This window comes from Theobroma cacao, chromosome 3 (genome assembly GCF_053813885.1).
Source record: "Theobroma cacao isolate CCN51 chromosome 3, ASM5381388v1, whole genome shotgun sequence".
In the NCBI taxonomy this organism is placed as follows: domain Eukaryota; kingdom Viridiplantae; phylum Streptophyta; class Magnoliopsida; order Malvales; family Malvaceae; genus Theobroma; species Theobroma cacao.
Window position 1 is genome coordinate 21804163 of NC_142641.1, and position 16380 is coordinate 21820542.

Below are 16380 nucleotides of genomic sequence, written 5' to 3' on the forward strand. Positions count from 1 at the left end.
TTTAAACCGAGTAATAAGGCTTCTCTAGGCATGAGTGAGTATAAATGACCTTTTCTTGACAATGGATGGCTTTTGCTCCATGTTTCCCCAGGCAAACAATCAATTACAATCTGTTTTAATTAAAAAATGTAAAAACAATTCAAAATAAATTCAATAATGGGATTATAAAGGCATTTAAACCGAGTAATAAGGCTTTTCTAGGCATGAGTGACTATAAATGATCTTTTCTTGACAATGGATGGCTTTCGCTCCATGTTTCCCGAGGCAAACAATCAATTACAATCTGTTTTAATCAAAAAATGTAGAAAAATTTCAAAATAAATTCAATAAAGGGATTATAAAGGCATTTAAACCGAGTAATAAGGCTTTTCTAGGCATGAGTGTATATAAATGATGTTTTCTTGACAATAGATGCCTTTCGTTCCATGTTTCCCGAGATAAACAATGTATTAGAATCTGTTTTAATCAAAAAATGTAAAAAAAATTCAAAATAAATTCAATAATGGGATTATAAAAGCATTTAAACCGAGTAATAAGGCTTTTCTAGGCATGAGTGACTATAAATGGTCTTTTCTTGACAATGGATGGCTTTCGTTCCATGTTTCCCGAGATAAACAATCTATTACAATCTCTTTTAATCAAAAAAGGAAAAAAAATTCAAAATAAATTCAATAATGGGATTATAAAGGCATTTAAACCGAGTAATAAGGCTTCTCTAGGCATGAGTGAGTATAAATGACCTTTTCTTGACAATGGATGGCTTTTGCTCCATGTTTCCCCAGGCAAACAATCAATTACAATCTGTTTTAATTAAAAAATGTAAAAACAATTCAAAATAAATTCAATAATGGGATTATAAAGGCATTTAAACCGAGTAATAAGGCTTTTCTAGGCATGAGTGACTATAAATGATCTTTTCTTGACAATGGATGGCTTTCGCTCCATGTTTCCCGAGGCAAACAATCAATTACAATCTGTTTTAATCAAAAAATGTAGAAAAATTTCAAAATAAATTCAATAAAGGGATTATAAAGGCATTTAAACCGAGTAATAAGGCTTTTCTAGGCATGAGTGACTGTAAATGAACTTTTCTTGAAAATGGATGGCTTTTGCTCCATGTTTCCCGAGGCAAACAATCAATTAAAATCTGTTTTAATCAAAAAATGTAAAAAAAAATTCAAAATAAATTCAATAATGAGATTATAAAAGCATTTAAACCGAGTAATAAGGCTTTTCTAGTTATGAGTGACTCTAAATGATCATTTCTTGACAATGGATGGCTTTTGCTCCACGTTTCCCGAGGCAAACAATCAATTACAATCTGTTTTAATAAAAAAATGTAAAAATAATTCAAAATAAATTCAATAATGGGATTATAAAGGCATTTAAACCGAGTAATAAGGCTTTTCTAGGCATGAGTGACTATAAATGAACTTTTCTTGACAATGGATGGCTTTTGCTCCACGTTTCCCGAGGCAAACAATCAATTACAATCTGTTTTAATAAAAAAATGTAAAAATAATTCAAAATAAATTCAATAATGGGATTATAAAGGCATTTAAACCGAGTAATAAGGCTTTTCTAGGCATGAGTGACTATAAATGATGTTTTCTTGACAATGGATGGCTTTCGTTCCATGTTTCCCGAGATAAACAATCTATTACAATCTGTTTTAATCAAAAAATGTAAAAAAAATTCAAAATAAATTCAATAATGGGATTATAAAAGCATTTAAACCGAGTAATAAGGCTTTTCTAGGCATGAGTGACTATAAATGATCTTTTCTTAACAATGGATGGCTTTCGTTCCATGTTTCCCGAGATAAACAATCTATTACAATCTGTTTTAATCAAAAACTGTAAAAAAAATCAAAATAAATTCAATAATGGGATTATAAAGGCATTTAAACCGAGTAATAAGGCTTCTCTAGGCATGAGTGACTATAAATGAACTTTTCTTGACAATGGATGGCTTTTGCTCCACGTTTCCCGAGGCAAACAATCAATTACAATATGTTTTAATAAAAAAATGTAAAAACAATTCAAAATAAATTCAATAATGGGATTATAAAGGCATTTAAACCGAGTTATAAGGCTTTTCTAGGCATGAGTGACTATAAATGAACTTTTCTTGACAATGGATGGCTTTTGCTCCACGTTTCCCGAGGCAAACAATCAAATACAATCTGTTTTAATCAAAAAATGTAAAAACAATTCAAAATAAATTCGATAATGGGATTATAAAAGCATTTAAACCGAGTAATAAGGCTTTTCTAGGCATGAGTGACTATAAATGATCTTTTCATGACAATGGATGGCTTTCGCTCCATGTTTCCCGAGGCAAACAATCAAATACAATCTGTTTTAATCAAAAAATATCAAAAAAGTTCAAAATAAATTCAATAATGGGATTATAAAGGCATTTAAACCGAGTAATAAGGCTTTTCTAGGCATGAGTGTATATAAATGATGTTTTCTTGACAATAGATGCCTTTCGTTCCATGTTTCCCGAGATAAACAATGTATTAGAATCTGTTTTAATCAAAAAATGTAAAAAAAATTCAAAATAAATTCAATAATGGGATTATAAAGGCATTTAAATCGAGTAATAAGGCTTTTCTAGGCATGAGTGACTATAAATGAACTTTTCTTGACAATGGATGGCTTTTGCTCCACGTTTCCCGAGGCAAACAATCAATTACAATATGTTTTAATAAAAAAATGTAAAAATAATTCAAAATAAATTCAATAATGGGATTATAAGGGCATTTAAACCGAGTAATAAGGCTTTTCTAGGCATGAGTGACTATAAATGATCTTTTCTTGACAATGGATGGCTTTCGTTCCATGTTTCCCGAGATAAACAATCTATTACAACCTGTTTTAATCAAAAAATGTAAAAAAAATTCAAAATAAATTCAATAATGGGATTGTAAGGGCATTTAAACCGAGTAATAACGCTTTTCTAGGCATGAGTGACTATAAATGAACTTTTCTTGACAATGGATGGCTTTTGCTCCACGTTTCCCGAGGCAAACAATCAATTACAATATGTTTTAATCAAAAAAATGTAAAAACAATTCAAAACAAATTCAATAATGGGATTATAAAGGCATTTATATCGAGTAATAAGGCTTTTCTAGGCATGAGTGACTATAAATGAACTTTTCTTTACAATGGATGGCTTTTGCTCAACGTTTCCCGAGGCAAACAATCAATTACAATCTGTTTTAATCAAAATATGTAAAAACAATTCAAAATAAATTCAATAATGGGATTATAAAGGCATTTAAACCGAGTAATAAGGCTTCTGTAGGCATGAGTGACTATAAATGATCTTTTCTTGACAATGGATGGCTTTCGTTCCATGTTTCCCGAGATAAACAATCTATTACAACCTGTTTTAATCAAAAAATGTAAAAAAAATTCAAAATAAATTCAATAATGGGATTATAAAAGCATTTAAACCAAGTAATAAGGCTTTTCTAGGCATGAGTGACTATAAATGGTCTTTCTTGACAATGGATGGCTTTCGTTCCATGTTTCCCGAGATAAACAATCTATTACAATCTGTTTTAATCAAAAAATGTAAAAAAAATTCAAAATAAATTCAATAATGGGATTATAAAGGCATTTAAACCGAGTAATAAGGCTTCTCTAGGCATGAGTGACTATAAATGACCTTTTCTTGACAATGGATGGCATTTGCTCCATGTTTCCCAAGGCAAACAATCAATTACACTCTGTTTTAATTAAAAAATGTAAAAACAATTCAAAATAAATTCAATAATGGGATTATAAAGGCATTTAAACCGAGTAATAAGGCTTTTCTAGGCATGAGTGACTATAAATGAACTTTTCTTGACAATGGATGGCTTTTGCCCCACGTTTCCCGAGGCAAACAATCAATTACAATATGTTTTAATCAAAAAATTTAAAAACAATTCAAAATAAATTCAATAATGGGATTATAAAGGCATTTAAATCGAGTAATAAGGCTTATCTAGGCATGAGTGACTATAAATGAACTTTTCTTGACAATGGATGGCTTTTGCTCCACGTTTCCCGAGGCAAACAATCAATTACAATATGTTTTAATCAAAAAATGTAAAAACAATTCAAAATAAATTCAATAATGGGATTATAAAGGCATTTAAATCGAGTAATAAGGCTTTTCTAGGCATGAGTGACTATAAATGAACTTTTCTTGACAATGGATTGCTTTTGCTCCACGTTTCCCGAGGCAAACAATCAATTACAATCTGTTTTAATGAAAAAATGCAAAAACAATTCAAAATAAATTCAATAATGGGATTATAAAGGCATTTAAACCGAGTAATAAGGCTTTTCTAGGCATGAGTGACTATAAATGATGTTTTCTTGACAATGGATGGCTTTCGTTCCATGTTTCCCGAGATAAACAATCTATTACAATCTGTTTTAATCAAAAAATGTAAAAAAAATTAAAATAAATTCAATAATGGGATTATAAAAGCATTTAAACCGAGTAATAAGGCTTTTCTAGGCATGAGTGACTATAAATGGTCTTTTCTTGACAATGGATGGCTTTCGTTCCATGTTTCCCGAGATAAACAATCTATTACAATCTCTTTTAATCAAAAAAGGAAAAAAAATTCAAAATAAATTCAATAATGGGATTATAAAGGCATTTAAACCGAGTAATAAGGCTTCTCTAGGCATGAGTGAGTATAAATGACCTTTTCTTGACAATGGATGGCTTTTGCTCCATGTTTCCCCAGGCAAACAATCAATTACAATCTGTTTTAATTAAAAAATGTAAAAACAATTCAAAATAAATTCAATAATGGGATTATAAAGGCATTTAAACCGAGTAATAAGGCTTTTCTAGGCATGAGTGACTATAAATGATCTTTTCTTGACAATGGATGGCTTTCGCTCCATGTTTCCCGAGGCAAACAATCAATTACAATCTGTTTTAATCAAAAAATGTAGAAAAATTTCAAAATAAATTCAATAAAGGGATTATAAAGGCATTTAAACCGAGTAATAAGGCTTTTCTAGGCATGAGTGACTGTAAATGAACTTTTCTTGAAAATGGATGGCTTTTGCTCCATGTTTCCCGAGGCAAACAATCAATTACAATCTGTTTTAATCAAAAAATGTAAAAAAAAATTCAAAATAAATTCAATAATGAGATTATAAAAGCATTTAAACCGAGTAATAAGGCTTTTCTAGTTATGAGTGACTCTAAATGATCATTTCTTGACAATGGATGGCTTTTGCTCCACGTTTCCCGAGGCAAACAATCAATTACAATCTGTTTTAATAAAAAAATGTAAAAATAATTCAAAATAAATTCAATAATGGGATTATAAAGGCATTTAAACCGAGTAATAAGGCTTTTCTAGGCATGAGTGACTATAAATGAACTTTTCTTGACAATGGATGGCTTTTGCTCCACGTTTCCCGAGGCAAACAATCAATTACAATCTGTTTTAATAAAAAAATGTAAAAATAATTCAAAATAAATTCAATAATGGGATTATAAAGGCATTTAAACCGAGTAATAAGGCTTTTCTAGGCATGAGTGACTATAAATGATGTTTTCTTGACAATGGATGGCTTTCGTTCCATGTTTCCCGAGATAAACAATCTATTACAATCTGTTTTAATCAAAAAATGTAAAAAAAATTCAAAATAAATTCAATAATGGGATTATAAAAGCATTTAAACCGAGTAATAAGGCTTTTCTAGGCATGAGTGACTATAAATGATCTTTTCTTGACAATGGATGGCTTTCGTTCCATGTTTCCCGAGATAAACAATCTATTACAATCTGTTTTAATCAAAAACTGTAAAAAAAATCAAAATAAATTCAATAATGGGATTATAAAGGCATTTAAACCGAGTAATAAGGCTTCTCTAGGCATGAGTGACTATAAATGAACTTTTCTTGACAATGGATGGCTTTTGCTCCACGTTTCCCGAGGCAAACAATCAATTACAATATGTTTTAATAAAAAAATGTAAAAACAATTCAAAATAAATTCAATAATGGGATTATAAAGGCATTTAAACCGAGTTATAAGGCTTTTCTAGGCATGAGTGACTATAAATGAACTTTTCTTGACAATGGATGGCTTTTGCTCCACGTTTCCCGAGGCAAACAATCAAATACAATCTGTTTTAATCAAAAAATGTAAAAACAATTCAAAATAAATTCGATAATGGGATTATAAAAGCATTTAAACCGAGTAATAAGGCTTTTCTAGGCATGAGTGACTATAAATGATCTTTTCATGACAATGGATGGCTTTCGCTCCATGTTTCCCGAGGCAAACAATCAAATACAATTTGTTTTAATCAAAAAATATCAAAAAAGTTCAAAATAAATTCAATAATGGGATTATAAAGGCATTTAAACCGAGTAATAAGGCTTTTCTAGGCATGAGTGTATATAAATGATGTTCTCTTGACAATAGATGGCTTTCGTTCCATGTTTCCCGAGATAAACAATGTATTAGAATCTGTTTTAATCAAAAAATGTAAAAAAAATTCAAAATAAATTCAATAATGGGATTATAAAGGCATTTAAATCGAGTAATAAGGCTTTTCTAGGCATGAGTGACTATAAATGAACTTTTCTTGACAATGGATGGCTTTTGCTCCACGTTTCCCGAGGCAAACAATCAATTACAATATGTTTTAATAAAAAAATGTAAAAATAATTCAAAATAAATTCAATAATGGGATTATAAAGGCATTTAAATCGAGTAATAAGGCTTTTCTAGGCATGAGTGACTATAAATGAACTTTTCTTGACAATGGATGGCTTTTGCTCCACGTTTCCCGAGGCAAACAATCAATTACATTATGTTTCAATAAAAAAATATAAAAATAATTCAAAATAAATTCAATAATGGGATTATAAGGGCATTTAAACCGAGTAATAAGGCTTTTCTAGGCATGAGTGACTATAAATGATCTTTTCTTGACAATGGATGGCTTTCGTTCCATGTTTCCCGAGATAAACAATCTATTACACTCTGTTTTAATCAAAAAATGTAAAAAAAATTCAAAATAAATTCAATAATGGGATTATAAAAGCATTTAAACCGAGTAATAAGGCTTTTCTAGGCATGAGTGACTATAAATGATTTTTTCTTGACAATGGATCGCTTTCGTTCCATGTTTCCCGAGATAAACAATCTATTACAATCTGTTTTAATCAAAAAATGTAAAAACAATTCAAAATAAATTCAATAATGGGATTATAAAGGCATTTAAATTGAGTAATAAGGCTTTTCTAGGCATGAGTGACTATAAATGAACTTTTCTTCACAATGGATGGCATTTGCTCCACGTTTCCCGAGGTAAACAATCAATTACAATCTGTTTAAAAAAAAAATGTAAAAATAAATCAAAATAAATTCAATAATGGGATTATAAAGGCATTTAAACCGAGTAATAAGGCTTTTCTAGGCATGAGTGACTATAAATGATGTTTTCTTGACAATGGATGGCTTTCGTTCCATGTTTCCCGAGATAAACAATCTATTACAATCTGTTTTAATCAAAAAATGTAAAAAAAATTTAAAATAAATTCAATAATGGTATTATAAAAGAATTTAAACCGAGTAATAAGGCTTTTCTAGGCATGAGTGACTATAAATGATCTTTTCTTAACAATGGATGGCTTTCGTTCCATGTTTCCCGAGATAAACAATCTATTACAATCTGTTTTAATCAAAAACTGTAAAAAAAATCAAAATAAATTCAATAATGGGATTATAAAGGCATTTAAACCGAGTAATAAGGCTTCTCTAGGCATGAGTGACTATAAATGAACTTTTCTTGACAATGGATGGCTTTTGCTCCACGTTTCCCGAGGCAAACAATCAATTACAATATGTTTTAATAAAAAAATGTAAAAACAATTCAAAATAAATTCAATAATGGGATTATAAAGGCATTTAAACCGAGTTATAAGGCTTTTCTAGGCATGAGTGACTATAAATGAACTTTTCTTGACAATGGATGGCTTTTGCTCCACGTTTCCCGAGGCAAACAATCAAATACAATCTGTTTTAATCAAAAAATGTAAAAACAATTCAAAATAAATTCGATAATGGGATTATAAAATCATTTAAACCGAGTAATAAGGCTTTTCTAGGCATGAGTGACTATAAATGATCTTTTCATGACAATGGATGGCTTTCGCTCCATGTTTCCCGAGGCAAACAATCAAATACAATCTGTTTTAATCAAAAAATATCAAAAAAGTTCAAAATAAATTCAATAATGGGATTATAAAGGCATTTAAACCGAGTAATAAGGCTTTTCTAGGCATGAGTGTATATAAATGATGTTTTCTTGACAATAGATGGCTTTCGTTCCATGTTTCCCGAGATAAACAATGTATTAGAATCTGTTTTAATCAAAAAAAGTAAAAAAAATTCAAAATAAATTCAATAATGGGATTATAAAGGCATTTAAATCGAGTAATAAGGCTTTTCTAGGCATGAGTGACTATAAATGAACTTTTCTTGACAATGGATGGCTTTTGCTCCACGTTTCCCGAGGCAAACAATCAATTACAATATGTTTTAATAAAAAAATGTAAAAATAATTCAAAATAAATTCAATAATGGGATTATAAAGGCATTTAAATCGAGTAATAAGGCTTTTCTAGGCATGAGTGACTATAAATGAACTTTTCTTGACAATGGATGGCTTTTGCTCCACGTTTCCCGAGGCAAACAATCAATTACATTATGTTTCAATAAAAAAATATAAAAATAATTCAAAATAAATTCAATAATGGGATTATAAGGGCATTTAAACCGAGTAATAAGGCTTTTCTAGGCATGAGTGACTATAAATGATCTTTTCTTGACAATGGATGGCTTTCGTTCCATAATTCCCGAGATAAACAATCTATTACACTCTGTTTTAATCAAAAAATGTAAAAAAAATTCAAAATAAATTCAATAATGGGATTATAAAAGCATTTAAATCGAGTAATAAGGCTTTTCTAGGCATGAGTGACTATAAATGATCTTTTCTTGACAATGGATCGCTTTCGTTCCATGTTTCCCGAGATAAACAATCTATTACAATCTGTTTTAATCAAAAAATGTAAAAACAATTCAAAATAAATTCAATAATGGGATTATAAAGGCATTTAAATTGAGTAATAAGGCTTTTCTAGGCATGAGTGACTATAAATGAACTTTTCTTCACAATGGATGGCTTTTGCTCCACGTTTCCCGAGGTAAACAATCAATTACAATCTGTTTTAAAAAAAAAATGTAAAAATAATTCAAAATAAATTCAATAATGGGATTATAAAGGCATTTAAACCGAGTAATAAGGCTTTTCTAGGCATGAGTGACTATAAATGATGTTTTCTTGACAATGGATGGCTTTCGTTCCATGTTTCCCGAGATAAACAATCTATTACAATCTGTTTTAATCAAAAAATGTAAAAAAAATTCAAAATAAATTCAATAATGGTATTATAAAAGAATTTAAACCGAGTAATAAGGCTTTTCTAGGCATGAGTGACTATAAATGATCTTTTCTTAACAATGGATGGCTTTCGTTCCATGTTTCCCGAGATAAACAATCTATTACAATCTGTTCTAATCAAAAACTGTAAAAAAAATCAAAATAAATTCAATAATGGGATTATAAAGGCATTTAAACCGAGTAATAAGGCTTCTCTAGGCATGAGTGACTATAAATGAACTTTTCTTGACAATGGATGGCTTTTGCTCCACGTTTCCCGAGGCAAACAATCAATTACAATCTGTTTTAATCAAAAAATGTAAAAACAATTCAAAATAAATTCAATAATGGGATTATAAAGGCATTTAAACCGAGTTATAAGGCTTTTCTAGGCATGAGTGACTATAAATGAACTTTTCTTGACAATGGATGGCTTTTGCTCCACGTTTCCCAAGGCAAACAATCAAATACAATCTGTTTTAATCAAAAAATGTAAAAACAATTCAAAATAAATTCGATAATGGGATTATAAAAGCATTTAAACCGAGTAATAAGGCTTTTCTAGGCATGAGTGACTATAAATGAACTTCTCTTGACAATGGATGGCTTTCGCTCCATGTTTCCCGAGGCAAACAATCAAATACAATCTGTTTTAATCAAAATATGTAAAAACAATTCAAAACAAATTCAATAATGGGATTATAAAGGCATTTATATCGAGTAATAAGGCTTTTCTAGGCATGAGTGACTATAAATGAACTTTTCTTGACAATGGATGGCTTTTGCTCAAAGTTTCCCGAGGCAAACAATCAATTACAATCTGTTTTAATCAAAATATGTAAAAACAATTCAAAATAAATTCAATAATGGGATTATAAAGTCATTTAAACCGAGTAATAAGGCTTCTGTAGGCATGAGTGACTATAAATGATCTTTTCTTGACAATGGATGGCTTTCGTTCCATGTTTCCCGAGATAAACAATCTATTACAACCTGTTTTAATCAAAAAATGTAAAAAAAATTCAAAATAAATTCAATAATGGGATTATAAAAGCATTTAAACCGAGTAATAAGGCTTTTCTAGGCATGAGTGACTATAAATGGTCTTTCTTGACAATGGATGGCTTTCGTTCCATGTTTCCCGAGATAAACAATCTATTACAATCTGTTTTAATCAAAAAATGTAAAAAAAATTCAAAATAAATTCAATAATGGGATTATAAAGGCATTTAAACCGAGTAATAAGGCTTCTCTAGGCATGAGTGACTATAAATGACCTTTTCTTGACAATGGATGGCATTTGCTCCATGTTTCCCAAGGCAAACAATCAATTACAATCTGTTTTAATTAAAAAATGTAAAAACAATTCAAAATAAATTCAATAATGGGATTATAAAGGCATTTAAACCGAGTAATAAGTCTTTTCTAGGCATGAGTGACTATAAATGAACTTTTCTTGACAATGGATGGCTTTTGCCCCACGTTTCCCGAGGCAAACAATCAATTACAATATGTTTTAATCAAAAAATTTAAAAACAATTCAAAATAAATTCAATAATGGGATTATAAAGGCATTTAAATCGAGTAATAAGGCTTATCTAGGCATGAGTGACTATAAATGAACTTTTCTTGACAATGGATGGCTTTTGCTCCACGTTTCCCGAGGCAAACAATCAATTACAATATGTTTTAATCAAAAAATGTAAAAACAATTCAAAATAAATTCAATAATGGGATTATAAAGGCATTTAAATCGAGTAATAAGGCTTTTCTAGGCATGAGTGACTATAAATGAACTTTTCTTGACAATGGATTGCTTTTGCTCCACGTTTCCCGAGGCAAACAATCAATTACAATCTGTTTTAATGAAAAAATGCAAAAACAATTCAAAATAAATTCAATAATGGGATTATAAAGGCATTTAAACCGAGTAATAAGGCTTTTCTAGGCATGAGTGACTATAAATGATGTTTTCTTGACAATGGATGGCTTTCGTTCCATGTTTCCCGAGATAAACAATCTATTACAATCTGTTTTAATCAAAAAATGTAAAAAAAATTAAAATAAATTCAATAATGGGATTATAAAAGCATTTAAACCGAGTAATAAGGCTTTTCTAGGCATGAGTGACTATAAATGGTCTTTTCTTGACAATGGATGGCTTTCGTTCCATGTTTCCCGAGATAAACAATCTATTACAATCTCTTTTAATCAAAAAAGGAAAAAAAATTCAAAATAAATTCAATAATGGGATTATAAAGGCATTTAAACCGAGTAATAAGGCTTCTCTAGGCTTGAGTGACTATAAATGACCTTTTCTTGACAATGGATGGCTTTTGCTCCATGTTTCCCCAGGCAAACAATCAATTACAATCTGTTTTAATTAAAAAATGTAAAAACAATTCAAAATAAATTCAATAATGGGATTATAAAGGCATTTAAACCGAGTAATAAGGCTTTTCTAGGCATGAGTGACTATAAATGATCTTTTCTTGACAATGGATGGCTTTCGCTCCATGTTTCCCGAGGCAAACAATCAATTACAATCTGTTTTAATCAAAAAATGTAGAAAAATTTCAAAATAAATTCAATAAAGGGATTATAAAGGCATTTAAACCGAGTAATAAGGCTTTTCTAGGCATGAGTGACTGTAAATGAACTTTTCTTGAAAATGGATGGCTTTTGCTCCATGTTTCCCGAGGCAAACAATCAATTACAATCTGTTTTAATCAAAAAATGTAAAAAAAAATTCAAAATAAATTCAATAATGAGATTATAAAAGCATTTAAACCGAGTAATAAGGCTTTTCTAGTTATGAGTGACTCTAAATGATCATTTCTTGACAATGGATGGCTTTTGCTCCACGTTTCCCGAGGCAAACAATCAATTACAATATGTTTTAATCAAAAAATGTAAAAATAATTCAAAATAAATTCAATAATGGGATTATAAAGGCATTTAAACCGAGTAATAAGGCTTTTCTAGGCATGAGTGACTATAAATGAACTTTTCTTGACAATGGATGGCTTTTGCTCCACGTTTCCCGAGGCAAACAATCAATTACAATCTGTTTTAATAAAAAAATGTAAAAATAATTCAAAATAAATTCAATAATGGGATTATAAAGGTATTTAAACCGAGTAATAAGGCTTTTCTAGGCATGAGTGACTATAAATGATGTTTTCTTGACAATGGATGGCTTTCGTTCCATGTTTCCCGAGATAAACAATCTATTACAATCTGTTTTAATCAAAAAATGTAAAAAAAATTCAAAATAAATTCAATAATGGGATTATAAAAGCATTTAAACCGAGTAATAAGGCTTTTCTAGGCATGAGTGACTATAAATGATCTTTTCTTGACAATGGATGGCTTTCGTTCCATGTTTCCCGAGATAAACAATCTATTACAATCTGTTTTAATCAAAAACTGTAAAAAAAATCAAAATAAATTCAATAATGGGATTATAAAGGCATTTAAACCGAGTAATAAGGCTTCTCTAGGCATGAGTGACTATAAATGAACTTTTCTTGACAATGGATGGCTTTTGCTCCACGTTTCCCGAGGCAAACAATCAATTACAATATGTTTTAATAAAAAAATGTAAAAACAATTCAAAATAAATTCAATAATGGGATTATAAAGGCATTTAAACCGAGTTATAAGGCTTTTCTAGGCATGAGTGACTATAAATGAACTTTTCTTGACAATGGATGGCTTTTGCTCCACGTTTCCCGAGGCAAACAATCAAATACAATCTGTTTTAATCAAAAAATGTAAAAACAATTCAAAATAAATTCGATAATGGGATTATAAAAGCATTTAAACCGAGTAATAAGGCTTTTCTAGGCATGAGTGACTATAAATGATCTTTTCATGACAATGGATGGCTTTCGCTCCATGTTTCCCGAGGTAAACAATCAAATACAGTCTGTTTTAATCAAAAAATATCAAAAAAGTTCAAAATAAATTCAATAATGGGATTATAAAGGCATTTAAACCGAGTAATAAGGCTTTTCTAGGCATGAGTGCATATAAATGATGTTTTCTTGACAATAGATGGCTTTCGTTCCATGTTTCCCGAGATAAACAATGTATTAGAATCTGTTTTAATCAAAAAATGTAAAAAAAATTCAAAATAAATTCAATAATGGGATTATAAAGGCATTTAAATCGAGTAATAAGGCTTTTCTAGGCATGAGTGACTATAAATGAACTTTTCTTGACAATGGATGGCTTTTGCTCCACGTTTCCCGAGGCAAACAATCAATTACAATATGTTTTAATAAAAAAATGTAAAAATAATTCAAAATAAATTCAATAATGGGATTATAAAGGCATTTAAATCGAGTAATAAGGCTTTTCTAGGCATGAGTGACTATAAATGAACTTTTCTTGACAATGGATGGCTTTTGCTCCACGTTTCCCGAGGCAAACAATCAATTACAATATGTTTTAATAAAAAAATGTAAAAATAATTCAAAATAAATTCAATAATGGGATTATAAGGGCATTTAAACCGAGTAATAAGGCTTTTCTAGGCATGAGTGACTATAAATGAACTTTTCTTCACAATGGATGGCTTTTGCTCCACGTTTCCCGAGGTAAACAATCAATTACAATCTGTTTTAAAAAAAAAATGTAAAAATAATTCAAAATAAATTCAATAATGGGATTATAAAGGCATTTAAACCGAGTAATAAGGCTTTTCTAGGCATGAGTGACTATAAATGATGTTTTCTTGACAATGGATGGCTTTCGTTCCATGTTTCCCGAGATAAACAATCTATTACAATCTGTTTTAATCAAAAAATGTAAAAAAAATTCAAAATAAATTCAATAATGGTATTATAAAAGAATTTAAACCGAGTAATAAGGCTTTTCTAGGCATGAGTGACTATAAATGATCTTTTCTTAACAATGGATGGCTTTCGTTCCATGTTTCCCGAGATAAACAATCTATTACAATCTGTTTTAATCAAAAACTGTAAAAAAAATCAAAATAAATTCAATAATGGGATTATAAAGGCATTTAAACCGAGTAATAAGGCTTCTGTAGGCATGAGTGACTATAAATGAACTTTTCTTGACAATGGATGGCTTTTGCTCCACGTTTCCCGAGGCAAACAATCAATTACAATCTGTTTTAATCAAAAAATGTAAAAACAATTCAAAATAAATTCAATAATGGGATTATAAAGGCATTTAAACCGAGTTATAAGGCTTTTCTAGGCATGAGTGACTATAAATGAACTTTTCTTGACAATGGATGGCTTTTGCTCCACGTTTCCCAAGGCAAACAATCAAATACAATCTGTTTTAATCAAAAAATGTAAAAACAATTCAAAATAAATTCGATAATGGGATTATAAAAGCATTTAAACCGAGTAATAAGGCTTTTCTAGGCATGAGTGACTATAAATGAACTTCTCTTGACAATGGATGGCTTTCGCTCCATGTTTCCCGAGGCAAACAATCAAATACAATCTGTTTTAATAAAAAAATGTCAAAAAAGTTCAAAATAAATTCAATAATGGGATTATAAAGGCATTTAAACCGAGTAATAAGGCTTTTCTAGGCATGAGTGTTAATAAATGATGTTTTCTTGACAATGGATGGCTTTCGTTCCATGTTTCCTGAGATAAACAATGTATTAGAATCTGTTTTAATCAAAAAATGTAAAAAAAATTCAAAATAAATTCAATAATGGGATTATAAAGGCATTTCAATCGAGTAATAAGGCTTTTCTAGGCATGAGTGACTATAAATGAACTTTTCTTGACAATGGATGGCTTTTGCTCCACGTTTCCCGAGGCAAACAATCAATTAAAATATGTTTTAATAAAAAAATGTAAAAATAATTCAAAATAAATTCAATAATGGGATTATAAGGGCATTTAAACCGAGTAATAAGGCTTTTCTAGGCATGAGTGACTATAAATGATCTTTTCTTGACAATGGATGGCTTTCGTTCCATGTTTCCCGAGATAAACAATCTATTACAACCTGTTTTAATTAAAAAATGCAAAAAAAATTCAAAATAAATTCAATAATGGGATTGTAAAGGCATTTAAACCGAGTAATAAGGCTTTTCCAGGCATGAGTGACTATAAATGAACTTTTCTTGACAATGGATGGCTTTTGCTCCACGTTTCTCGAGGCAAACAATCAATTACAATATGTTTTAATCAAAAAATGTAAAAACAATTCAAAATAAATTCAATAATGGGATTATAAAGGCATTTAAATCGAGTAATAAGGCTTTTCTAGGCATGAGTGACTATAAATGAACTTTTCTTGACAATAGATGGCTTTTGCTCCACGTTTCCCGAGGTAAACAATCAATTACAATCTGTTTTAATCAAAAAATGTAAAAACAATTCAAAATAAATTCAATAATGGGATTATAAAGGCATTTAAACCGAGTAATAAGGCTTCTGTAGGCATGAGTGACTATAAATGATCTTTTCTTGACAATGGATGGCTTTCGTTCCATGTTTCCCGAGATAAACAATCTATTACAACCTGTTTTAATCAAAAAATGTAAAAACAATTCAAAATAAATTCAATAATGGGATTATAAAAGCATTTAAACCGAGTAATAAGGCTTTTCTAGGCATGAGTGACTATAAATGGTCTTTCTTGACAATGGATGGCTTTCGTTCCATGTTTCCCGAGATAAACAATCTATTACAATCTGTTTTAATCAAAAAATGTAAAAAAAATTCAAAATAAATTCAATAATGGGATTGTAAAGGCATTTAAACCGAGTAATAAGGCTTCTCTAGGCATGAGTGACTATAAATGACCTTTTCTTGACAATGGATGGCTTTCGTTCCATGTTTCCCGAGATAAACAATCTATTACAATCTGTTTTAATCAAAAAATG